Source organism: Hippocampus bargibanti, linkage group LG14, assembly GCF_051943395.1.
Source record: "Hippocampus bargibanti isolate YZ-2025 linkage group LG14, ASM5194339v1, whole genome shotgun sequence".
NCBI classification, from domain to species: Eukaryota; Metazoa; Chordata; class Actinopteri; order Syngnathiformes; family Syngnathidae; genus Hippocampus; species Hippocampus bargibanti.
In genome coordinates this window covers 2874254-2901892 of record NC_142747.1, presented here as the reverse complement: position 1 = coordinate 2901892, position 27639 = coordinate 2874254, and the positions used below count along the sequence as shown (strand labels likewise).

Below are 27639 nucleotides of genomic sequence, written 5' to 3'. Positions count from 1 at the left end.
ATATCAATCGGAAGCTGGTCTGGTCGATTGCTGTATCATAACTACTTTGGTAAAGTGACTCATGCTTTTGCTCAATGAATTTCCATAACCAAATCAAATAAACTAAAACTTTATTTTAACATGATGTCAACATGAAATCTGTCCTGAAGCAAAACATTTTTAACAACAGTAAAAGGGAATATAATACAAAATTAAATACTCTTGTAAGAAACTAGAACATGTACTAAAGTGCATATTTGTGAAGAAAAAGGCATGCACATCAAAACAAATTTGTTGTATCATTAAAACTGAAGAACCCGAGAAGTGGATCTTCTTTTGAGTGTCACAATTTTGTTGTGGACAAAGTTCTTTATGTCTTTCCAGGATCTTTGAGCCAAAGTCTGCGGCTCTTTCTTAATGCAGTCAGTACACTGTTCTTTCCCAGGCACTTGATGCCCTTTTATCAGTCTCTTCATGTGTTTTTCCACAGCAGCCTTTTCTTCTTCACTCCACGGTCTCCTCAAATTTACTCTGGGAGACCCTAAATATGATGACAATTGCAATTTAATGATACTCACAAAGACCACTTGTGGCAGCATTACAGTGTGGATTATATACATAAAATAAATAGACTTACCTTTCTTTTTCTCTGACTTTGATTTTTCATGCTCTTTGGAAGCAATTTTTTTTCTTGGACTCAAATCTACAAAGAAAGGAGACATTGCTAATTTGACACTCATGGGCAAATACGGTGCATGCATTTTAACTTGTTAAATTATGGAGAAAAAAAAAATATTTCTGGATCCAAAATTAAAAGTTAGTGCGAACCAATACCTCAAGGTAAGACTAATAGCCAAAAAAAGCTTCCAGTTTACCATCTGAGTCAGAAGTTCTATTCCGTTTGCCATGACAGCGCTTTGCTCGTTTTTTTTGTCACGTCACCTTAAAGTAAAACAAGCAAAATGACACCTTGCACTTGTTATGGTGGGACAGGGAGCCATTTCAAAAGGAATCATTTGGAATTCTACAGGGATGCATCTGGGAAATTAAAAAAAGTGGCCCCCTTGTGTCTGAAAAGGGGTCAAAATCTAAAATTGATAGGGCCTGATTTAACTAGATTGCCAAAGTATACAAAACCATTTGAAATAAACCAAAGACATTTTCAATTTTCGGTTTACGAACGTTACATTTTTGAAACTTTTACCTTGGCATACGAACAGTCATATGCCAGTCTCAAAATGATTTTTTTTTTAAATATGATGACATTTCAGTGAATGCTTACCAGAAAAAGATAATTTAATGGTGTCAAGATTCTTTCCACTAAGTGTTCCAGTGCCTTGCTCCATTGCAAAAAGCAGCTTGCTGATTTTTGCAATTTGAAAAGTTTTATCAGTCTGTCTATAAAAATCTCGGTGCACTCTGATGTCGTGTCCCATGAACCTTGCGACTTGTTCCAATTCCTGTTCACTAAGCTCCAACAGCTGACACAGTGTCGCAACCTGTTTCCTCAGTTTGGTAGACCTTAGGAAATGAGGGTTTTCTGCGTTGCTTTCTTTCGCAAATTTGCTCAGACAGTCACATCCCCGGATATTTGTCATTGCACCTGGTCTTGCAAAAAGATAAGGATTCTCAGCAGGTATCCCTGCATCTTGTCGCCTTTGAATTAAAACGTTGATGGACTCCTACATTCTTTCTGTAAAAAACACTGGGACCTTTCTGCCCCTTTTGCCCCGGACTTCAATGCGAGTTAAGAGCTTGCTTAACTCTTTTTCCAATGGTGAAAGTGTTTCAAAAATGTCCTGATTGACTGGATTTGTGCTGGCATTTTGGTGGTCTCGAAAGTCAAACGTGATGCTTCCCCTTCACGCCGCTTGTTAAAAACAATCATTTGTGCCAGAACAGATTCATTCAATTTACGAAAAGCACCTAAACTCATCCCTTGGGTCAATTCGGCCTTTGCCTCCTCTTCAACCACTCTAAGGTGGTCCCTGAGTGTGATGACATCCTTGGTAAGAGGAATATCATCTTGTTTATTCCATCTTTTTTCATCTATTGTTTGATGAGCACTGACTGATACATGGTTTTTCCAGTTTTTTTTCGAGGAGTTCCAGAAATTTTTTTGCCTTTCTCTCTGCCAGGTCCTCCATCAGAGTCTGTCCAATAAGGACTTCCACTGCTCCTTTCAAACAAAATCCTAATTTAAGAGCTGTGGAGGATTTCCCATATTCATTTTCCCCTGGACTGAACGCAGTGAGTTTCTTTGCGACATTTATAACAGTGTTAAACTTTAAAGGCGTACACAAATCCTGCAGACCCGCGATGGTCTTATCCATTTTTTTAGCAATAAGCATGAACCGTCCCAATTCCCTCATTCGTTGCGCAATGTACTGGTGCTTGGACTTGACACGGCCATGTTTGGAATACAGTGATTCGCCATACTTGCAAATTAGGAAATCCTTTCGTATGTGAAACGATACAGGATCTTGTCTCATGTTATTGATAATTGTTTCACATCCCTCTGATGATGCGGCTGTTGGGAGGAGACTGGCAGCAATATTTTGGACCCTCTTTCCTTTCCTTCGCTTGTCGTCTTTGCATAGCTCTCTTGCTCTACAAATTGAATGATGTTTCCACAGACATTTTTTAAAAACAACCCATAACATGATGGGCAGGGCAAATAATCATCGGTGGAGGCGGCATCGGTTGGCTGCTTCCATGTGACAAGTTCCCCTTGTCCATCTTTTAGAACCGTGCTGTTATGTTTGAAGTCTCCCTTGTTCCGAAGCTGTTCCAATAGGGACTTTCTTTTTTTGGATCCTGATGGAAAGCTGAACGTGAAAGCAACTTCTTTAAATTCCATATGTTTCCTTTCTAAATGTCTTGCCATCTTCAAATTTGATTGGCCACAGTAGAAACAATAATGCCTTTTGTCCCAAACGCGTTTGCCTTCTTTTCTTGAACACGTTTTTATGGTTACAGATGGATCTTCTTTGCTCATCTTTTGTTTTTTTGTTTTTTCGTTGAACATAGGTTAATGGGTTACTTTGTTTTCTAATTGCAGACGCGACTCTACGCTGGTCTGCTCCATATGTCTGTTGACTTGTAGAGTCTTCATTGTATGTGTCATGACAGGGCATATTTTTTACCTTTGGAAGGGATATCTCTTCATCAACACTCGAATCAGTGGATGATGTATAGGTAGGTTTGTATTCCACATCTGATCCAGAATGACTGTCCAAGTCAGAAAAATCGCTCTCTTCAGTGGGATTGTCCATCTGTTATAAATATAAAAAAGTAAAAAGATCCGAAAATACCATTGCAAATAATACTACTAAGTAGTACTGATTTATGTTTATATGATGAGATAGGTCATAATGAGGACTGCCTGTGGGATAAAATATTAATCGTATATATTAACAAGTCCTCCATGGTAGTTAGTTGCCACTACACATTTAGCGAATTAGCTGCGTCACAATAAGAGACTGATTTCCAAGTATTCTGCAAACAAATAACAATGATGGCTGGTATGGATTGCGGAGGAAACAATTTTCCATGTGAGCTGTACTCAGGGCAATATTTTCATAGATTTATTAATCGGCAATTTCTGTATATAATTACAATATTTATTTTAACTCTTTCAGCGTATTATGTCTTGTTTTTAATTAAAGCGTATGTTCATTTCTGTCTGGCCAATAGAGTGCCACAACTGCAATTTATCATTAAAAAGATGCCAGAAAAGAACGAAAAGCTAAACAAACATATACTGTAGACTACACAGACTACACAGACTACAAGCCCTCTCCACAGACCTGTGAGAACTCCACCACTCTGCTGAATCAGCTGAACGACTTCTTCGCCCGCTTCGAGGCAGACAACAGCACTCCAGCACAGAAGACCGCACCACCTCCCGGCGAACAGGTGCTGACACTGTCCCAGGACAGCGTGAGGCGATCCCTCAGAGGGACCAACCCACGAAAAACCCCGGGTCCCGACGGCATTCCTGGCCGTGTTCTGAGAGACTGCGCTGTGGAGCTCACAGATGTCTTCACGGACATCTTCAACACATCTCTGAGCCAGGCTGTTGTGCCCACTTCCCTCAAAGCCACCACCATTATCCCGGTCCCTAAGAAGTCGTCCCCCACCTGCCACAATGACTACCGCCCGGTCGCACTCACTCCCATCCTCATGAAGTGCTTCGAGCGGCTAGTTATGAACCACATCAAGGCTGCCCTCCCCCCCAGCCATGACCCCTTCCAGTTTGCATATCGGCCCAACCGCTCGACCGATGATGCCATCTCCACTGCTCTCCACACAGCGCTCACCCAACTGGAGACCAGAAACTCCTACGTCAGAATGCTGTTCACCGACTTCAGCTCAGCATTCAACACAATCATCCCCCAATAGCTCACCGATAAACTGAGCAAACTGGGGATCAGCACCTCCCTGTGCAACTGGCTGCTGGACTTCCTGACGGGGAGACCACAGGCAGTCAGAGTTGGCGACAACACTTCCAGCACCATCACGCTGAACACAGGGCCCCCCAGGGGTGTGTGCTGAGCCCCCTCCTCTTCACTCTGCTCACGCACGACTGCTCACCATCATCACCCAGCTCCAACCTCTTCATAAAGTTTGTGGATGACACGACTGTGGTGGGGCTCATCAACAACGACGAGGAGACAGCCTACAGGGACGAGGTCAGCCGCCTGGCCACGTGGTGCAAGGACAACAATCTCCGTCTGAATGTGGAGAAGACGAAGGAGATTGTTGTGGACTTCAGGAGAGTGCGCCCCCAGCATGCTCCACTAACCATAGACGGTGCTGCAGTGGAGAGAGTGAGCAGCACCAAGTTCCTGGGAGTGCACATATCCGAAGACCTGTCCTGGAGCCACAACACGGCATCAATCACCAAGAGATCCCACCAGCGCATGTACTTCCTCCGCAAGCTTAAAAGGGTTGGAGCCCCGACCCCCATCATGACCTCCTTCTACCGCGGTACCATCGAGAGCATCCTGACCAGCTGTATCACCGTGTGGTACGGCGCCTGCACCATGTCCTGCCGTAAGACTCTGCAGCGCATCGTGAGGACAGCTGAGAAGATCATCGGTGTCTCTCTCCCCCCCCTTCAGGACATCTACAACACCCGCCTCACCCGCAGAGCCATCAGGATCGCTGGCGATCCCACACACCCCTCCCACAGCCTCTTCAGCCTGCTGCCATCGGGTAGGAGACTGCAGAGTCTCCGAGCCAAGACGAGCAGGCTCAAGGACAGTTTCTGCCACCAGGCAGTCCGGAGACTCAACTCCCTCCCAGCCCTGCCCAGCCTGCCCCTTCCCACTGCCACACTCACCGAACTCTGACTACACGCTACATGCTGTACGATCATCCTGAACTCTATTTTTTGTTATTTCTCATTAGACAAGACCTCACTTCAACCCTTTCTAGTTGTTTGTTTTTGCAATTACGACATTACGTCACTTTATGTACGTCACTTCCTCACTTTACATATGTCACTACCTCACTTTACATACGTCACTGCCTCACTTTCTAGACGACACTACCTCACTTTACATAAGGAAATTATAAGTATTGTCTGTTGTCAATTGTATGTCTTTTAGCCACGTTATAAGTGCCTTGCATGTCTTGCACGCTGGGTCCGAGAGGACATTAATTTCATTTGTGCTGTATGTCATGCATATTAGCACGTTTGACAATAAAGCTGACTTTGACTTTGACAATATGCATCTCACCTAATATAAGTTTTTTCAGCCTAAATGCAGAGCTTTTGTTGATCCATATAACCTTTGTGTTGATAAGGGGTCGCAATATAGTAATTTGTCCAAAGTACTTTGTGTTCTGGAAATTGATTTGTATTTTACGTTGTGTTTTTGCAACGTTACATTACATAGATGGTAAGACACTGTCTTTGGCTGTAACCACAGGCGCATATAGCCATGGAAGAAAATTTGACACCACCATGTTTTCTTTATGTTCATTTTCATTTTCATGTCTGGTGCTACAAAAAGTGTATTAAGTGAATCACTGAAATAAAAGATAGCATGGAATACTCAAATACACCATTTTTCACAGTAAAACGTCATAGCTATTGTTAAGAATGTATGGAGTGATTTTTGTTATTAGCAAAACTTTGAAATTCATCCAATAGTGCATGTGTTCAAGTATTTTGAATTGTTTTTGTTGTCGTTAATATTTTGGTCCAAGAAAACATTCCTTTACTGTATTAAGCATTTACAACAAGTAAAAAAACTTAGATACACAGTAGATACACATTAAATGGAAGTGTGCAACAAAATAGTAATACTGAAATGTACCTGAATTGCTGTGTTGACATCATCTTGCTGGGCCTAATGCAATAAAAGTAAATAGATTAATATTCAGGTGCTAAAGAAAAACAATGTCAGTTAACGGAACACAAACAAAATAAGAATGATGGTCACGTTCAAATTGATAGTGCATTTAATTTACACTAAACTATCAATTCCAATAAAAAGTGTGCGAAATTGTCCTGAAACATACCTGGGTAGTCATTTTCTTGATGTTATTCTCCAGGTCCTTATCCAAAATAATATAAGATATTTTGATAACCTAAAAAAATTCAGGTGGTGGGATTAAAAAAAGTCATCAGTACAGCTCAAATGGGTTATCATTTGAATTCAACGTGAATCATGTGATCTAACAAATAACGCTCCTTCACGTGGTATTTAAAAAAAACTCATAATACAAAGAAATCCTCTACACGTGACCAGGGGTGGTCAAAGTAAATAAATCAAATGTCATTTGGTATCACCGTAGCTGTGCTTTTGTTTTTATTGTGTGCCATTTGTTTTTTATCGTGCTTCCAAATTTGGCTGTGCGTTTTTTTCGCTTGTGCTACATTTATGTGTGACGTTTAAATTACGTTCTATTGGCTGGCCCGACGCGACAACGATTGGGACCAAATGGGCACTTCTGAAATACTGACCGGACTTAAGTTTCGATTTACGTTGCTACGTGCTTCTCACTCAATACGTATTACACTATTACTACATCAGTTACATCAGCTTCATTTTATTCTCTGCTCAATTAACATGACGACGCTTTCACTGTCATTCTGATAAAACACGAAAGTTCGAATCCTGTAGTAATTTCTTAGAATGACACATTTGTAAGAAAAATATTCAAAACTTGAATTCCTTACCTGATTTAATTCCGAAATCTTATTCGCTCACTGTTCACTTTTCCTTTGGGCTGATGGGCTGGTTGTGCGCTCGCAGTTTATTAAATTGATGAACACGCACTGTCAGTGTCCTGGGCGAGGGGGGAGGGCTGCAAAACTTTGTTCATGCGCAGTGCGCATGGCGTCCTGGAGCCTGAGCGCTCTTAATTGCTTGATCAAAGTGTGGGCGCCATCCTGCAGAAAGTCTCAGAGCAACTAATACGTGGGGGAGGGGTATGCAGAGTCACTCTGTCTAACAGTGAAGGTTTACTCAACTCAACTCAACTTTGATTGAGGTCTATTGTATTTCAAGGCTAAGAATGATACATTTTGAGCAAGATTGTGTTTTAATTAAACTGTATGAACTCCAATCACACATACCTCTAACATAAATACAGCAAATAAAACTATATGTATTAAACTAACACGAAAAAGAATAATTATTCTTAGAGAAGCATAATTATCAAACGCTGATATGGGGGTGTTATGAAACACAATTATTTACTTATTTAATGCCATTCATAAGATATACATAGTAGTTAGTTTCATAGTTTCAATGTCCAAGGCAAAATAAAACAATAGACTTTTTTTGTATGTGCAGTTTTATGGCGGATGGGAATTGCAGACAGTCACACAGTTGAACCGAAGGTTTTACAGTGTGAAAATAGGCCTCACATTCATGACCAATGGTAAAAATAATTATCAAAATTGACACAGCTTTTCTTAAAGCATTTTGACCCATCCACTGCAATGTGAGCAAGCAGCTGTTCATATCCCAAAAATCATGTCTATTTGATGAACAGTACTTTGTTTTAACTGCCAGAGAGCCAGATGTATAGAGAGCAGGAACATTCTCTGATTTGACGTGTCACCATCCTCATGTCATTTCTCCACTGCGAGACGAATAAAGGTACATTCAATCCAATCCAATGTTATCTCTTCGACCAACACACCAAAACAAGCTTCACAAGATGTACAGCAAAATAAGTTACATTGCAGAGTTTGAATAAGTTTCGTAATGCATCCAACGACAAGGATGACAGAGGACAGTTCTACTGCTGTCTCTCTCCTCGATAAAAACCAAGGAAAGCGGGAATCATCAGCCGCAGAGGGGACAAGGATGGTGAGATAAAATGGTCATGCAACATCACCACACCAAAGTCAAGGCAGAATATCATCTTCTGTTGTGACCAAAATTACACCTGATGTTCTTCAATCAGCATTTCAGCTGTCCATGTCCTCACCAATAGAAAAGATTCTCCAGGAAAAGACAAATTTGGAGGGGAAGCATGTATTTCAAGAGAAATTGAAGCCATTGGATCAGACTGACTTGCATGCATACCTTGGAATTCAGTTATTAGCCAGAGTGCACAGGTCATGGGGAGAAGCAACTGAATGTCTGTGGGATGAAGAGTATGTAAAGCCAATCTTTCAAGAAACAATGTCTCAAAAGAAATTCCACACATCTCATGTGATCTGATTTGACAACTTTCAGACAGCACTTGCTCAATAAACCTGGCAAATATGCCATGAAAATGTGGGCAGCCTATGATGTAAAATGTAGTTATGCATGGAATATGCAAGTCTATCCTGGAAGACTACCTGGAGGAGCATCTGAGAAGAATCAGAGGACGCATGTGGTACTGAAGATGAATGAAAGACTGCAAAGTCTGAAGATGAATGGTAGTGAAGATGAATGAAAGACTGCAAAGTCATTATATCACGTGACAAATTCAATTTACCGCCATGTGTAGATAAACTTCAGGAGAACTTCCCAGTAAATTTCTGAAGCTGTGGGGATGATCTCTCCTCAGTATTTGTCAGGTGTGGTGCGTGATAGAAGGGTTTCAGCTAGGATGAAAGGAAAGGTGTATAAAACCGTGGTGACAGTGGCACTGAAGAAAAGAAAGGAAGCAGAGATGAAGATGTTGAGGTTTTCTTTGGGAGTGACCAGGTTGGATAGGATCAGGAATGAGTACATTAGAGGGACACGCCATATTAGAGGCTTTGGAGAGAAAGTCAGAGAGGCCAGACTGAGATGGTTTGGACATGTCCAGAGGAGAGATACAGTGATTATATCGGGAGGAGGATGCTGAGCCTTGAACTGCCAGGCAGGAGACCGAGAGGAAGACCAAAGAGGAGGTTTCTGGATGTTGTCAAAGAGGACATGAAGATAGCTGGTGTGAGAGAAGACGATGCACAAAACTGGGTTAGATGGAGGACACCGATTTGCTGTGGCGTCCCCTGAAGGAAAAAGCCCAAAGGAAAAGAAGAGGATAGAAAATATGTTGTTTCTTTTCAAGTATATTTACAAGATCTCAGATGCAGTTGTTGCTGATGTCAACTATTATTTGACTGTAGAAATACAGGTAAAAATGACCCACAACATAATCAACACATTTTTTCAACTTAATATCATGGTTTAAAAACTCACATGAAAAAAAAAATTATTCTTAGAGCAGCATAATTATCCAACGCTAAGATGGAAGTGCAATGAAAATATTTATTTATAAAATGCAATTCATAAGATACAGTTTCAATGTCCAAAGCAGTGACTGTTTTTTTAGCTTGTTGGCAGTCTGCTCATTGATTTCTAAACGAGTGGGGGATGGGAATTAGAGACAGACACAGTTGCAGAAAGTGGGCGGGAGTGGGGGAGGGGAAGACAGTAAGGTTAGAGCGTGAGAACAGACCTCAACTGATGATCAAAATTGCCACAGCTTTTTTTAAACTTTGATTGAGGTCTGTTTTGAAGGGGGGTATGATAAATTGTGTTCAATATCAACTTTTAATAACTAGTAACAACAATGTCACATAGCACTGCATCTGCCGTATTCTTTATGGCATGAACACATTCACATTTGGCATGAACACATTCACAAATGCTCACCTCTACTCTTTGTCTCGTTTCAACTACTCTTTCTTTAATCAACACATTTTTTCAACATAATATCATGGTTTAAAAACTCACATGAAAATTTATAATTATTCTTGACAATTCATAAGATGTATGAACCCATACTGCTGTTCACAAATGCTCACCTCTACTCTTTGGCTAGTTTCAACTACTATTTCGGCATTGCAATAGAGTGCAGAATCTTTTTTTTCTTCATCCGCGCTGCGTAGGCGGGGAGACGCGCACAGTCTCTGTGTCACTAATTAAGTGGGGGAGGGGTAGTGCAACAGTCACCAAGTCTCACTGAGAATTCTCCCACGGTATTTTTTCAACTTTGATTGAGGTATATTTTAAGGCTGAGAACGATACGTTTTGAGCAACATCGTGTTTTAATTAAACTATATGAACTCCAATGTCACATACCTCTAACATAGGTACAGCAAATAAAACTATATGTATTAAACTAACATGGAAAATTATAATTGGTCCTTAAGTGCCACTGAAGAAAAGACAGGAAGCAGAGCTGGAGGTAGCAGAACTGAAGATGTTGAGGTTTTCTTTGGGAGTGAACAGGTTGGATAGGATCAGGAATGAGATTATCAGAGGGACAAGCCATATTAGAGGCCTTGGAGAGAATGTCAGAAAGGCCAGACTGAGATGGTTTGGACTGTAGAAATACAGGTAAAAATGACCCACAACATAATCTACACATTTTTTCAACTTAATATCATGGTTTAAAAACTCACATGAAAATGTATAATTATTCTTAGAGCAGCATAATTATCCAACGCTAAGATGGAAGTGCAATGAAAATATTTATTTATAAGATGCAATTCATAAGATACAGTTTCAATGTCCAAAGCAGTGACTGTTTTTAGCTTGTTGGCAGTCTGCTCATTGATTTCTAAACGAGTGGGGGATGGGAATTAGAGACAGACACAGTTGCAGAAAGTGGGCGGGAGTGGCGTAGGGGAAGACAGTAAGGTTAGAGCGTGAGAACAGACCTCAACTGATGATCAAAATTGCCACAGCTTTTTTTAAACTTTGATTGAGGTCTGTTTTGAAGGGGGGTATGATAAATTGTGTTCAATATCAACTTTTAATAACTCGTAACAACAATGTCACATAGCACTGCATCTGCCGTACTCGTTTTTGGCATGAACCCATACTGCTGTTCACAAATGCTCACCTCTACTCTTTGGCTAGTTTCAACTACTCTTTCAAATTGCTCGGCACCATGGCGCTGTTGGATTGGATTTGCCTTTATTAGTCTCACAGTGGAGAAATTTACATTTCACAGCAGCAAAGTGATGAAAGGAATGAAAGTAGAAAAACAACATACATGAGCTGCTGGAAAGGCAGCTTCTCGCCACGCAACAGGCATAATGGAGAAGGTGTTGTCTCATTGCCGATCAAAATAAATCCATACGAAAGATAGCTTTCACTATGTTGCCTTAAGGTCATCGTCTTTGCTTTATTTTCCCCAACACTAATACTAGGGCCTTCATCCGGGTCAGAATCTTGTACACAACCCAATTCGGAGTTTGCAGTTGCCCTTTTTACTCCTAACTCCTTTAACTCCTTGACTGTCACCACGACCTCTCACATGCATCATTAAGTTTCTCGGAGGAACGAGACGATCGGCTACATGTTGCCACATGGACAAATATTTAATTACCCCCCTAGTGTTTACAGCATGGACACTGGACAATGACAATGATTGCAGAAAATGATTAATATGTGTTTTATGTCTGTGTAAGCGGGCGGCCCGGTAGTCGAGTGGTTAGCACACCGGCTTCACAGTGCAGAGGTCGCCGGTTCGCGTCCCGGTCCGGCCTCCCTGTGTGGAGTTTGCATGTTCTCCCCGGACCCGCGTGGGTTTTCCCCGGGTCCTCCGGTTTCCTCCCACACTCCAAAAACATGCATGTCAGGCAGATTGACCATTCCAAATTGTCCCTACGTGTGAGTGTGAGTGACTTTTGTATGTCTTTGTGTGCCCTGCGATTGGCTGGCAACCAATTCAGGGTGTCCCTTGCCCCGTGCCCGAAGACAGCTGAGATAGGCTCCAGCAACCCCCGTGACCCTAATGAGGAATAAGCGGTACGGAAAATGAGATGAGATGTCTGTGTAAGCTCTCAGTCGTACAGGAGTGGTCCATCGATGAAAAGGTTTCTTCAGCCGTCATCTGTACTTCTTTGAAGGTGTCGGACGTTTCGCTTCATCTCCAAGAAGCTGACGAAGCTTCTTGGAGATGAAGCGAAACGTCCGGCATGAAGCGAAATGCTGAAGAACAGCTGAAGAAACCTTTTCATCAATATGTGTTTTCAAATGTGAGCTCTTGATCTCTCACGGCACACTACTGTGCCGCGGCACAGTGGTTGAAAATCATTGTTCATCTCATAACTTGTACCACATTTGAACATCTAATATGCCATGATATCCCAAGATAATATTTGACAAGTATCGAATGTGGAGTATGAGTTGAAATTAACAAGGTTTTCTACATCTACTAACTCGGTGGCCTGAGCAAGACTTCAACTTTGTCTGCCATGAACTCTTTGTCAAAGCGTACAGTTTCAAATGTTTGATATTCAAAACAATACAGCATAAAATGGACAAGATACATGTTCTTAATCAGTCCAAATTCTACCACATCACCATTCAATACATTTAGCACCATTTAGCACAACTCATTTGTCTGCAACAGCATGGTTTGCACATTCATTTCATAGGCAATCCCTCAGTTTTGCAGACAAATCATGTAGATTAGACATGTCAAATTCAGGCCCACGGGCCAATTTTGGCCTGCACTACAATTATATTTGGCCCGCGAAATGATTTCAAATATGTATTACATCTGGCCCGCCGCCCCATGTTACAGCACATGTACCGCGAAAGGTGTCTACAATTTGAATTCTCTGTGCAGAGCCAGACTCCAGAAATTGATGCACTTGCATGTAAAAGCGATGCCAAGTATTCAGCTTGTATACTTGTGCATCACCAGAGTAACTGAGCAGTGAAAAAAAAACTAAAATGGATAAATATTATTTTATTTACTGGTGGCATCGTCTATTCAAAGTTGAAAGAGATATAGTTTAGGTGTTGGCCTTGATGTGATGTCTGTGATGAAATGATTTAAATTACAATTAGAATGAATAAAGTTAAAGATATAGAAGCCTGATGTTTTTTTCAGTTTTTGTTTTTATTATTCTCTTAAACCTATTCTGATTTCAGTATTTAAGCAAAAATTCAGTTGTAATTTATTAGGATAGTTAATAAAGTACATTAGTTGACTGTATGTTAAAGATAATAAAAACAAACAAATTAATTTTGAAAAAAATGGTCTGGCCCTCGACAATTTTCTTTTTTTAATATTGGCCCTCTTTGAATTTGAGTTTAACAACCACTGGTGTAGATCATGAACCTCGGACACAGGCCCCATCTCACTTTCATTTGAAAAAAAATTAGCCGCCTCCCCGTCGTTCACGCACAGAGAGCCGGCTCGTTGGTGAACACAACACACATCATTCGCTCCTGAAAAGAATCACTATCAACATGAAAGAAGATGGACTGGATCACATCGCAGCCGGAATATTAAAAGGTAATTTCCGTTTAACTTTTGCGATATATTGACACCCGCGTTGCTATATTAGGTAACGCTAAGTTCGACATTCAAATTAGGTTCATGCAAGCTAAAAACGTGTGTTCAGCTAACGTTAGCATTAACAGTTACATCATTATCTATGCAGTGTGTATGCATATCTATCTACACAATAGCACTTTATAGAGAGGTGTATTGGATTTCATTTAGTATTTTCGAGTGCAATAGTACTTTTGTCTAATAGACGTGAATGTTAGTTACGTTTTGACTTTAGGATTTCAGCCCAACGCTAGCCTTAAATCTAAATCTAATATTTACTTGTGTTACATAGTTTGTGAACAGTGTTGCATAATTGAACAATGTTGTGGATTGTTGACAATGAAGCTTTTTTTACGAATTAATTTTCCTGGATAATGTAGGCCTTAGTATCAATGTTGCATGAGCAAATTTAAGTGGCAAATAGTAATTGACACAATGGCCAGTGACACTGCATCTTTTGATGGTTAAATTTGTTGCTTGGGGTTTTTTCTAGCTTCACAAATTACAGAGAGCCAACAAGACCACATCAAACTCCAAGAAATATGCAAGGTCAAGCCCAAGACTGAGGATCCTTGACGCATATTCTTGTTTCAGAGAAGTTGATCATATACAGGTAAAACTCAGAAAATTTGAATCTTGTGAAAACATTCATTCGTTTAAGTGATTCAATTTAAAAGGTGAAATGAATATATTATTTACTCATAACATGATTTGCAAGATATTTTGAGGTTTTATTTGTGAGAATTTTGATTATTATGGCTTATACCAGACATTGGCAAACGACGGCCCGCGGGCCACATACGGCCCGTCAGGATTTTTAATCCGGCCCACCGAACTTGGCCAAATTATAGTAAAAACTGACTCATGACAAAAAGCTAGCGGACACCAGGGCAGACAACTCTGAAAAGTTGCTGGCCTTATATTCCAGGTATCCGCGAAATAGTATGTAAATGCCATATCTTGCATATTCCATGAGGCAAATGTTTGAACTGCTAAGGGCTATTTTCCACGTTAGAAAGACATTTAATAAATTGGGTTGTAGTGTGCTTACTGTGCTGAGGTTCGCACACACTGCATTTAATGCTTTAGTATATCCGGCCCAAACACTGCCTCCATATGCTCCTGGCCTGGCCGGCCCCTCTGTCAAATTTTAGAACCCATTATGGCCCGCCAGTCAATAAGTTTGCCCACCCCTGATCTACAAGGACAGTTTGTGGACTTCTCTCACGCAGTGGTCTCTATGGCCTAGTTTGTGCTCAGAAACTAGCATTAAACAGAAGACAACGAAACAATCGTGTTGCATTTGCTCAAGCCCACAGCTTGCAGAAACGATGGACAGTGGAAAAGTAGCAGAAGGTTGATTTTTCTGATGAATCGTCCATTGAACTGCATCCCAATCGCCGCAAATACTGCAGAAGACCTGTTGGAACCCACATGGACCTGTGGCGTCACCGGTGCGCACCGCGGCTTTGATGTCTTTCAAGCCCTTGGTCTCCTTGAAGTGCGTCTCAGCCTGACACATGTCACACGCTTGAAAATTGTATAAAAGTAGCCGTTGCGGGACAGAGAGAATCAGACTCATCTCGGACTCAGACCCAGACAGACACGCAGCTCGCAGAGACCTGCTCAGCATCACACGGAGTTTCACAGCACAACTTGCTCGACTCCACGCCACGATCAAGTTCTGCGTGTCACCTGCCTGGGAGATTGGGAGATCTGACAACAAACCAACTTACAAATAAAGAGAAACATCTTTATTGGCGAGCCAGCCAGGAGGATTTTTTTTCTTCTCCTCCTCAGCCCAATCAACTCTCCTAATGGAAAGAGACCAGATTTCCGCCGTCTCCCTCAAACCCCCCCCCCCCCCCTTCCCCCCAGGCACGATGACATGGAGCTCTGGAGTTCCAAGTGGTTGACTCCCAATTCGTCAACCGTGCCATCACCCAGGAGACCAGCAAATTCCACTATGTGGTCGCAGCCCTCACTCCGGAGTTGGCTGGTCGTTTGACCCTCCGGCCGAGAATCCTTACGCGGCCCTGAAACAGGAAATCCTGAGGCACACCACCCTCATGGAACACATGAGGTACACAGCCTTGAGGCATGACGTCGAGCTGGGAGACAGCCGGCCCTCCCAGCTCCTGCAATGCCTCGAGACGGTGGCGGGCAACAGCATCAAGGACCAGAGTTTCCTGTCTTCATAGAGAAGCTGTCCCCGATGATCCAAGCAGTCCTGGCAACAACCCACCCGACTCCACCTTGCAGGAGTTGGCCGCCCTCGCCGACAAAGTTGCGGAGGCGTACGCGGGGCAGCCTACCGTTTCTGCCATGCAGCTTCTTCCGACGCCAGGGCCCTCGACTGATGCTCTCCAACTGCTCATCGACGAGATCCGTGCCCCGCGAACCGAAATCCGGGAACGCAGCCACAGTCGAGAACGCCGCCGTAATCACGGACGCGGCCCCATTCGAGAGCGCAGCCCAAGCCGCAACCGACCTGACCAACCCCAGTCGGACGACCCTACCTGCCCCCGACGTTGTTCACCACATTGTTACTGCTGGTCCCGCGAAGTTTCAACGCTTTCGCCGCCTTGCCCCGGCGAAACAACGGATTGCCGAAGCCGAATTCAACCACATGCTTCAGCTCGGTATTATCCGTCCATCGGACAGTAGATGGGCATCCCCGCTGCACATGGTCCCCATGGCGAAGGTGGGCGACTGGCGTCCCCGCGGTGACTACCGTGCGCTGAATTTTGTCACAGTTCCTGACCGCTACCCTCTTCCTCACATCCACAACTGCGTGTCCTTCCTCCACGGACAAACAGTGTTCTCCACCGTCGATCTGGTAAGAGCCTACCACCAGATCCCTGTCGCGAAAGTGGATGTGTCGAAGACGGCCGTCACTACCCCATTTGGCTCGTTTGAGTTCCTGCGCATGCCATTTGGCCTCCGGCCTTCTGCTGTGCCTACATCGACGACATCCTCATCGCCAGCGACTCCCAAGAGGAGCACCTGCAGCACCTGGAAATGATCTTCAAGCGTCTGGACGAGCACGGCCTGGTTGTCAACTCCGACAAGTGTGTTTCTGGGCAACCCATGATCAAGTTCCTTGGCCACCTAGTCGATGGCAAAGGAGTAGGCCCTCTAGTTGGCAAGGTGCAGGCTATCCGTGACTTTCCCACACCCGAGACGGTAACCCAATTACAACGATTCCTCGGGATGGTAAACTTCTACCGCCGCTTCATCCCGAACTGTGCCGAGGCTGCCCTGCCACTAAACTCGCTGACTGGCAACAAGAAGAAGAACATTGCTGTCGACCTCTCCGAGCAATTAAAGGCTTTTCAACGGCTGAAGGATCTCGTTTCCTATGCAACACTCCTAGCTCACCCAAGCCCCGATGGTCAGTTGTCTCTCATGGTTGACGCCTCCACGGTTGCAATCGGTGCGGTTCTCCACGACGGCTTTAATGGTGACTCTCGACCCATCGCCTTCTTGTCCAAGGCCCTCCAGCCGGCCGAACGCCGGTACTCCACCTTTGGCCGGGAACTTCTTGGCGTCTACCTTAGCGTGAAGCACTTCCGGCACTTCATCGAGGGTGGCCGTGTCATCATCTTTACCGACCACAAGCCACTCCTTCCGCCATCCCCTCGGCATCGACGAAGTACCTGGAGCGAGAAGTTTGGCACTTGGACTACCTCTCGCAATTTGACCTTGAGTTTCGCCACGTCCAGGGGGCTCAAAACGAGGTCGCAGATGCCCTTTCTTGGGTTGAGATCAACGAGATCCAGTTCCCAGACGGTCTTGACTACGACGAGATGGCAGCAGCCCAGGTACGAGAAGGTCTGACCGACCATGCCAACGACCCCAACATCATCGCTGTCCCTCTCCCTAACTCTGGCTGCACAATCCTGTACGTCCAGTCCGACGGCGTCCCTCGACCACTGGTTCCAGACTCCTTCCGGCGAAAGGTGTTCAACTCTCTGCACAGTCTCTCTCATCCTGGAATTTGTGGTACGACCAAGTTGCTGGCGAAAAGGTTTTCCTGGAAAGGACTGCAGAGGGATGCGCGAGACTGGGTGCGCGGCTGTCTACGATGCCAACGCTCAAAGGACCAGCGCCATACGAAGTCACCCGTGGGAATTTTTGACACGCCGAACGGCCGGTTCAGTCAAGTCCACATAGATCTTGTCGGACTCCTTCCCCCCTCCCGTGGCTTCCGGTACTTGTTGACTTGCATTGACCGTTTCACCCGATGGTGCAAAGCCCTTCCCTTGTCCGACTGTGGGTTCGAAGCTGTTGTCGGTGCCTTCCTCCAACACTGGGTCGCCCGCTTTGGATCACTGAAGTCCATCACCACCGATCGTGGAGCCCAGTTCGAGTCTGCACTATTTGGCAAGCTGTGCAAGTTTCTGGGATGTGAACGACACCGGACGACGGCCTACCACCCAGCTGCGAACGGCATGGTTGAGCGCTTCCATCACCAACTGAAGGCCTCCCTGATGTCTTCCGACAATGCCGAACACTGGGTGGATAACCTGCCTCCAGTGTTGCTGGGCATCCGCTCCACGCTAAAACCCGACATCAACTCGACTCCAGCGGAGCTGGTATATGGCGCCAGTTTACAACTGCCTGGTGAGCTGCTCAACCTGACCGACGCAACGACTATCGACGTCAATGATCTGCTCACCCGCCTCCGGCAGTTTGCGCTGGCTCTGCGGCCCTGGCCGCCGCGAACATCGTACCGACCGACGCAGGTGGATCCCGCACTCCAGACATGTACGCATGTCTTCATGCGGTGTGATCGGGTGCGCAAGCCCCTCCAGCCCCCTTACGTTGGCCCGTATTCCGTCCTCTCCCGTGGTGAGAAGACGTTCTGGATTCAAATCAACGGCCGCGAGGATACAGTCTCCATCGACTGACTCAAACCGGCAGTCGGAGAGCACACGTTGCCCCGTGCTCTCGAACATCGACGTCGACCACCTTCCCAACAATGCCCCCCATGTCTGGTGATCGACCTTCTTTGTACCTGGCCTTTCCGTGTGGCCGAACGACCCGGAGCGGCAGACGTGTGCACCTCCCAGAACGGCTCACCTCCTAACGGCTCTTCTGAGCGCATCCGGCTCGTTTTTTCCTGCGGAACATCTTCATAGAGAAGCTGCCCCCGATGATCCAAGCAGTCCTGGCAACAACATCACCTGACTCCACCTTGCAGGAGTTGGTCGCCCTCGCCGACAAAGTTGCAGAGGCGTACGCGCGGCAGCCTACCGTTTCTGCCATGCAGCTTCCTCCGATGCCAGGGCCCTCGACTGATGCTCTCCAACTGCTCATCGACGAGATGCGTGCCCTGCGAACCGAAATCCGGGAATACAGCCACAGTCGAGAACGCTGCCGTAATCACCATTCGAGAGTGCAGCCCAAGCCGCAACCGACCTAACCAACACCAGTCGGACGACCCTACCTGCCCCCGTCATTGTTCACCACATGGTGACCGCTGGTCCCGCGAAGTTTCAACGCTTTCGCCGCCTTGCCCCAGTGAAACAACGGATTGCTGAAGCCGAATTCAACCACATGCTTCAGCTCGGTATTATCCGTCCATCGGACAGTAAATGGGCCTCCCCGCTGCACATGGTCCCCATGGCGAAGGTGGGCGACTGGCGTCCCCGCGGTGACTACCGTGCGCTGAATTTCGTCACAGTTCCTGACCGCTACCCTCTTCCTCACATCCACGACTGCGTGTCCTTCCTCCACGGACAAACAGTGTTCTCCACCGTCGATCTGGTAAGAGCCTACCACCACATCCCTGTCGCGAAAGAGGATGTGTCGAAGACGGCCGTCACCACCCCATTTGGCTCGTTGGAGTTCTTGCCCATGCCATTCGGCCTCCGGAACGCCTCTCAGACTTTTCAATGCTTCATCGACTCTGTCCTCCGCGGTCTTGACTTCTGCTGTGCCTACATCGACGACATCCTCATCGCCAGCGACTCCCAAGAGGAGCACCTGCAGCACCTGAAAACGGTCTTCAAGCGTCTGGACGAGCACGGCCTGGTCGTCAACTCCGACAAGTGCGTTTCTGGGCAACCCAAGATCAAGTTCCTCGGCCACCTAGTCGATGGCAAAGGAGTACGTCCTCTACCTGGCAAGGTGCAGGCTATCCGTGACTTTCCCACACCCGAGACGGTAACCCAATTACAACAATTCCTCGGGATGGTAAACTTCTACCGCCGCTTCATCCCGAACTGTGCCGAGGCTGCCCTGCCACTAAACTCGCTGACTGGCAACAAGAAGAAGAACATTCTCAGACCCAGACACATGCAGCTCGCAGACACCTGCTCAGCATCGCACAGAGTTTGACAGCACGACTTGCTCGACTCCACGCCATGATCAATCTCTGCATGTCACCTGCCTGGGAGATCTCACAACGAACCTACTTACAAATAAAGAGAAACATCAAACTCTTTAGATCCAAGATTCACCTAGAAAACAGTCGTTTGGTGGAGGAAAAATCATGGTTTGGGGTTACATCCAGTATGGGGGTGTGCATGAAGAATCAAGAAATTCTTGCTGCTCGTTACATTCCAAACTGCAAGAGAGGGCAAATTCTGCAACAGTGCTCCTTCTCATCCACATCAAAGTTCCTGAAAGCGAAGAAGGTCAAGGTGCTCCAGGATTGGCCAGCCCAGTCACCAGACATGAATGTTATTGAACATGTCTGGGGTAAGATGAAGAAAGCTTGGAAGATGAAACCGAAGAATCTTGATGAACTCTGGGAGTCCTGCAAGACTGTTTTGTTTGCCATTCCAGATGACTTCATCAATAAATTAATTGAGTCCTTGCCGAGACGTATGTATGCAGTCCTCCAAGCTCACAAGAGCCATACACAATATGAATTCTTTTTCTAATGCATCAAGACTTTATGTTCTGACGTTATTGTAGCATATTTGTGTATTCAAAATGAAATATATGTATAATTTCTACATTATTTTTGTATGCGACAAGACTTTTGTCCAAGCAAAATCTGACCTTTCTGTCCAAAACTTTATTTTGATATAATGTGCATTGCCTTTCATATAAGCCATTTGTGATTCCAATTGATGAACTCCAAGTCAAGTTCTTATTTGTTGTTCCTACAACTTGGATAAGCAGCAAGACTTTTGTCAGGCACTCTAGCTTATGAAAACTGCTAAATCAATTTAAAACCACCACAAAAGACATTCATTGTGAATAAATATATCAGTATTTATTTGAGTGCAGTCGGGTTATATATACTGTACTGTCATAAGAAAGTCGTAATGTCTTGATAAAAAAATGCAGTTCATCCAGTAATGGTCTGTATTGCTGTTTGGCACAAATCATGCTTATGTAGGACTAACATGATATAGTTCAAATAGTTTTTCTTCCCCTCCCCCAACATCTGAATATGCTGTTTTTGCCAGGGTTGTTACCATCAGCTGTTGCACCTTTGCAGAAGCTGGGAAATGCAGGTGAGGCCCTCTTGCTTATCTTGAAGGTAAGTCTTTATTTCATTTTGAATGGCTCGACAAGTACCACACACACATGCTGCTTGAAACGTGCAAATTATTCTTTTAACAGCCAAAATATATTATTGTGTGTTCTGGGAGAGGTGGTTAACCACTTTACTTATTACGTATTATTACGTCTATGTAAGCTCTGTCGTACAGGAGTGGTCCATCGATGAGGTTTCTTCAGCCGTCATCTGTACAATTTTGAAACGTATTATTACGTATTGTGCTATTTATCATGTTAATCTCATCACAACTTTCTCGCTTATATATATTTTTTTAACCCGCAGAAGACCCAACTGAACATGTCAGCAAATGCTCCCTCAACTCTGGCCCCAATCTTGTTGACCAAGAGAACTACATGATCATCATTGGGACCGCCAAAGGGTGTAAATATGCTTACAGCTGTCACTTCATTCATTCATCATCCATCGACCCACACGCCCCACACATCCATTTATTTATTTATTTATTTATTTATTTATTTAACTTATTGCTTTAAGGTCCATCCGCACTCGCACCCAGGGACAACTTTTGAAATAGAATATCACTTTACTATTTCTGTTTAATGTGCTAATTTGAATACAAACAAGAAGTTACTTACCAATGACTCAGTCCTTGTGCTTCTTTCACGATGTATGTATTTACTTTTACTCAAGTGCCCCTTTTTTCTGTGATGTTTTTTAAAAGTAACAAGACAGTTGAGTACACATTTATTCTGCCACCTCTGTCCTTGTATGTATTTTGCAAAAGATGAGACTGATGCCCTAAATATAAGGGTAAATAATAGTTCCATCACTCATACATCAGAATATAAAACCCAGTAAAATACTCACATAGGTCTTACCTTACTGTTAGAAATGTACACTTCTAAACACACACACACACACACACACACAAGTGAAATAAAAATACACACACACACACACACACACACACACACACACACACACACACACACACACACTTAGTCTCAGAGGAAATTGAAAACAGATGGTTAAATGTCAAATTAAAATGAGAGCCCCAAGCTGCCCCTCCAAACATTAATGAAAAAAAAGAAATAAAGGCAGAAAGACAAAAAGACAAAAATAAGTCCTCATGGCACACACAAGCCAAGGTAGAAAGATCACCAGAGCTTTGTTCTGAGGAAATGAAAGCAACGACAACAAATCTTGGCGAGGAAGCACACCGCAAAGGGAAAGAAAATAAAAACGCAGGGAATTGAGGGATGGATGAACGGACGCAGCGTGGGTCTTGCCCTCAAAGTTCACCCTAACAGGAGGGGAAAAAGAAGCGGCGTGGAAGGTAGAAGCCAGATTGACGAGCGATATAGATAGCTCGTAGGTAGAGATAGCAAGGTAGCTAGCTTGATAGGTAGGAAGGTAGCTAGCTTGATAGGTAGGAAGGTAGCTAGCTTGAAGGGTAGGAAGGTAGCTAGCTTGATAGGTAGGAAGGTAGCTAGCTCGATGAGTCGGAAGGTAGCTAGCTTGATGAGTCGGAAGGTAGCTAGCTTGATAGGTAGAACGGTAGCTAGCTTCAAAGGTAGGAAGGTAGCCAGCTTGATAGGTAGCAAGATAGCTAGCTTGATAGGTAGCAAGGTAGCTAGCTTGATGGGTAGGAAAGTAGCCAGCTTGATAGATAGGAAGGTAGCCAGCTTGATAGGTAGGAAGGTAGCCAGCTTTGTAGGTAGGAAGGTAGCTAGTCACATAGGTAGCAAGGTAGCTACCTTGATAGGTAGGAACATAGCTAACTTGATAGGTAGGAAGGTAGCTAGCTTGATAGGTAGGAAGGTAGATGAACATGAAAGCATCACCAGGCTAAGCTATCTAGCCAGCTATCTAGATAGATATCTAGCTAGATAGCTGGCTAACTATCTAGCTAGATATCTAGCTCGATAGCTGGCTAGATAGCTTAGCCTGGTGATGCTTTCATGTTCAAAGTGAAGTCATTCTTCTGCATGTCAAGCCAGATAGACAGCTAGCTAGCCATCTACCTTCCTACCTATCTAGCCAGCTATCTAGCTAGATATCTAGCTAGATAGCTAGATAGCTGGCTAGATAGCTTAGCCTGGTAATGCTTTCATGTTCAAAGTGAAGTCATTCTTCTGCAGGTGGAGTTTAGACGTTGGCTCCCCAGGGAGGAGAGAAGGGGGGGTGAAGAAGAAAAAGAGAAGGGGGTAGACGTCACCTCATTCATGCTATCTCTCAACACTCGGGAGATGATATCAGCTCGCGAGCTGCCTTCGCGCACGTACAAAAAAAAGAGCACAGACACCTGCGCGCTGGACCGTTTCTTTATTCTCCGGGTGGGAAACACAGGCTGGCTTGTCATGTGTACGATATTAGCTACACCTGAGACGTCTAATGAGAAGCTGTTCCAGTGGTATACACGTAAAAGTGTGTCAACGCCGCCGCAGTAACAAAAGTCTTCTCAAGCAACCAAAAAGTTTGTTTTTCCCAAATTCGAGTCTACCTGTGGCAGTGTGAAGGAAAATAGATCGCGTTTCCCAAGAAAGAAAAAAAAGAAAACATTTTGGGATACTCTGAAGAAAAGTGAGGCGTCAACAGTTTATTTTTGTTTCAGCCAAGTGCTCCATTCACATTTTTTTGGGGCGCACCACCAAAAGGACTCTTCATCAACTCTTCACGTCTCTCACACTTTTCATACATTAACGGGATTTTAAACAAGACGGACAAGTGGCGGACCGTCAAGGCCTGCAAAGCCTTCTCTGCTGGCCTAAAAATATATGAATCACGGACTGCTGTGAAATATATTTTGGCCATGAATTCTTATTCAATAATTTCAAAATTGGATTGGATTGGATTGGATTTGCCTTTATTAGTCTCGCAATGGAGAAATTTACATTTCACAGCAGCAAAGTTATGAAAGAAATGAAAGTAGAAAAGCAAAACACAGGAGCTGCTGGAAAGGCAGCCACTCACGCGGCGCCGTCTTGAAGTCAAAAGAACAAAAAAAACCCTAAATAACAAATAACATGACAACACAAAGACACAGAGAGACGTTCATTCTTAAGCACTTTCTGTACCCTCTTTGTTACATAAAGCAGTTCCAGATGAAAGAGGAGAGGATCAAAGCGTCTCCTCACCAGTGGATCAGGGACATCATGGTGGAATGTGCACATCGACTACAAGCTAAATGTTGAAAGCAAACACGCAGCTGTAGCATCCATTGACGAAAAGAGATTGTCTCACATCTCCTGTCCCACATAAATCAGCTTCAATTCCATCCCGCGACAGTTCCAAATACGCATCGGCGCTCTGCGCTGATGCTCCTTCCTTCTTATCGCGGGCTCCTCAAGCCATGTATCCATCCAGCCGCAGATTGTCCAACAGCACCGACCTTCCACTGAACAAAGCGGGGCTGTGAAGATGCTGCCCATTACAGGCGCAAAAAAGCACAATGGCCCCAGAGCTGTCCAGTGATGACAGTCGAATGGCACAGACATTCCTCCCATTCAACACAGTACTGGCATATCCATGTTGCCGAAAAGGCACAACCGCTCAGCACAGTCTCCTCCTTGATGAATGTTGTGGTCAAAAATGCTGAAAAACAATCCGTATCCATTCCACACGACGCACGACAACACAAAGTGACAAAAGAAAACACAAAACCAAGACAAAAACAACAAAAAAAGCAAGGCTCATCAGAGCACTTGCTGACGGCAGCCTACTCGGGTGCCATCTTGGACTTGAAATTGTCTTACAGCTTGCTTTTCCCCTGTTGCGCTGCTTCCAAATGTGCGTTTTTGTATTTAAGCATTGAACCAATCACATTTCAGCCATCATTTGTTGGCAGAGTCGAAAATCTACCGAGACACCTTCACAATCAGTTCTGCAGGCTCTGCGGCATCAAATGTGTCGACCAAACTGTTGCTTTAACCAATCCGATTTCGAGTTGGCAACCGAAAAGGGGTACCAAGGCCTTCTTGAAGGCAAGGTACCAAGGCCTTCTTGAAGGCCTTGGTACCTTGTCCTTGTCAGGCCTTGTCAGAGTTTTTGCAAACTATGATGAGCTAGTCAATAACCAAAAACTGTTCTGATCACAAGCCGCGAGTGACAATAGCATATTGGCCAGAGCTAGCACACTGTATCAGTTGTGAGCTGCATAAGCAAATACAGGTAACATCCGACTTACGACCGAATTCTGTTCCGACCAAACGGCTGTAAGTCAAAATGGTCGTTAGTCGAAATCCATTGAAAATGTTCAATAGAAAATTACATCGCACGGTCGATTGCTGTGCGTGAGTGAGATGCTGCCTGCCTGGCCAAAATTGGCCTACGCGTTGCCGGCCTGCTAGCGGGTTGCGGTGCCAGGCGTAGAATTAAAATGTTAAAAATAGGTCGTAAGTACAGGTGGTCGTAAGTTGATCTGATCGTAAGTCGGATGTTACCTGTATATTGTTGTGTTAATTTAATAGTGATTTTGACAACCTACAATGGCTGAAGGAGAAGAAATGGATTTGGTTGGAGATTTACTGTTCAAGACATTTTCAAGACGGACTTTTCGTGGACATCATTAAGAAAGGTGGTAGTGGTAGTGGACTTGGCGTAAATCACACCACACTTTTTTCAGTCAGGATTGATTCCGATGTAGCACTACTGAAGGCTTTACGATGAAACCTATGGCACGCCACTGTCCATTCGGGCCCCCGGAGGCGTGGACATAAAACCAGCAAGATATTTGCTGACAGGAGATCCGACTGCGTGGGGCCCGCTTCTCCCAGCGTGGCCGCACATGAGGGCCTTATTAAAACAATCTTTCCAATTAACATTCCTGCTCCCCGGAGCTCCATTGACCCTCCTGGAAGACGCCCCCCCTACCCTCGTCTCCTCCTCGAGTCCTCCTCCGATGACAAAGACGCTGTGTAGCAACCCGAGCCGCCACCGGGAGACCTTTGAAAGAGCCCGAGGATGTGAGGCAACTTGTTTTCCTTTCCAGGGAAAAGCCGGCGAGTTCTTCGCCGCCTCGTCTGTTTTGACATGTGGTTTCTTTGAGTGGGCGAAGACAAGGGGACAAAGGAGGACCTAGAGATAGGACAGCGGACGGGAAAGAAACGGAGGACCGGAGATGGATGTCAGCTGACCGACTGGCATCACCTCGGAGGAATTGCGTCAATAAACAAAACGCCAGCCATATTTCCTCACACGTCCGTCAGCGGTCGCACCAAATCTCGAGCCCGCAGACCTTGAAGGACTCTGAGCAAGGGTTGCTTCAAATCATGTTCAAAATTCTTGAGAGTTTTCAGGTGGTTCTTCGCGATGCCTAAATTCCTAAGTGAAACTAGCTTCGGGGACTAATTTTTGTTGACTGTCACAAAGAAAATGATTGCCTCTCATAAAACTCCGCAGGTTGATTGAATCGATTCTTGTTGGCATTTGTTTAAAAATGAAGAAGCTAATTTGATACATTTGTGTGTCAAATTAGGCGCAATGTTGCATAGCTGCAGCTGGATGGATGCATGGCTTGAGTAGCAGGCGATGAGAAGAAAAGGCCATGTGGAGCAGTCGCGGCTTGGATTTGAAGTGGATTCATGTGAGACAATCTCTTTTGGTCAATGGATGCAACAGCTTCATGTTTGCTTTCAACAATTAGCTTGTAACAGACGTGCACATTTCATCATGCTGTCCCTGATCCACTGCTGAAAAGGACGCTTTGATCCTCTCCTCTTTCATCTAGGACTGCTTCATGTCACAATGAGGGTACAGCAAGTGCTTATTTGTATATGTTATTTAGTTTTTTGACATCAAGACGGCGCCGCGAGAGAGGCTACCTTTACAGCAGCTCCTGTATTTTGTTTTTCTACTTCTTCCTTTCCTTTCCTCTTACTTTCATCACTGCTGTGAAATGTAAATTTATCCACTGTAAGACTAATAAATACTACTACTACTACTACTACTACTACTACTACTAATAATAATAATAATAATAATAATAATAATAATAATAATAATAATAATAATTAATAATAATAAAGGCTAATCCAATCCAATTTGATGTGATCTGGCGGACAAGCAGCTGTTAGATTTTTGCTTTGTCTAAACAATAAAATAAAAGCAGACAAAGAGTCCAAAAGGAGTAAACCCGAGTATTTTGTTTGTCATAAAAGTTGCAGGAACTTGTGGGAATGTATCTGTTTATTCATTTTAAACGACAGGCTGAGTAACATAATTGCGGCTGTGGAAACCGCCACCTGGGGATCACATGCGGTATAACGGCACAGCGTTCAGACTTTGGTCATGGGCACTTTCACGTTCCCGACACGTTGATGCCTCGCCAATGGCTTGACCAGGCCCTTGGGGGGGGGGGGGGGGGGGGGGGGGGTACTGTATATAAGAAGGGAAGGGACACGCTGGAAAGGTCAATGCTTGGGGATGGA

General features: G+C 44.5%; 1 protein-coding gene and 1 long non-coding RNA gene across 6 annotated transcripts in view; both read right to left on the bottom strand.

The window, feature by feature from the left end:
- robo1 (roundabout, axon guidance receptor, homolog 1 (Drosophila)) overlaps positions 1–27639 on the bottom strand; it is a 264298-nt gene that overhangs the window by 74236 nt on the left and 162423 nt on the right. The gene's annotated exons all lie outside the window — the stretch shown is intronic.
- LOC148888026 (uncharacterized) lies at positions 94–7243 on the bottom strand. Its single transcript, XR_016117145.1, has 5 exons — positions 7175–7243; positions 6514–6582; positions 6309–6341; positions 617–3254; positions 94–520 (listed from the first exon to the last, which is right to left on the bottom strand). It is a non-coding gene; the product is annotated as an uncharacterized LOC148888026 (long non-coding RNA).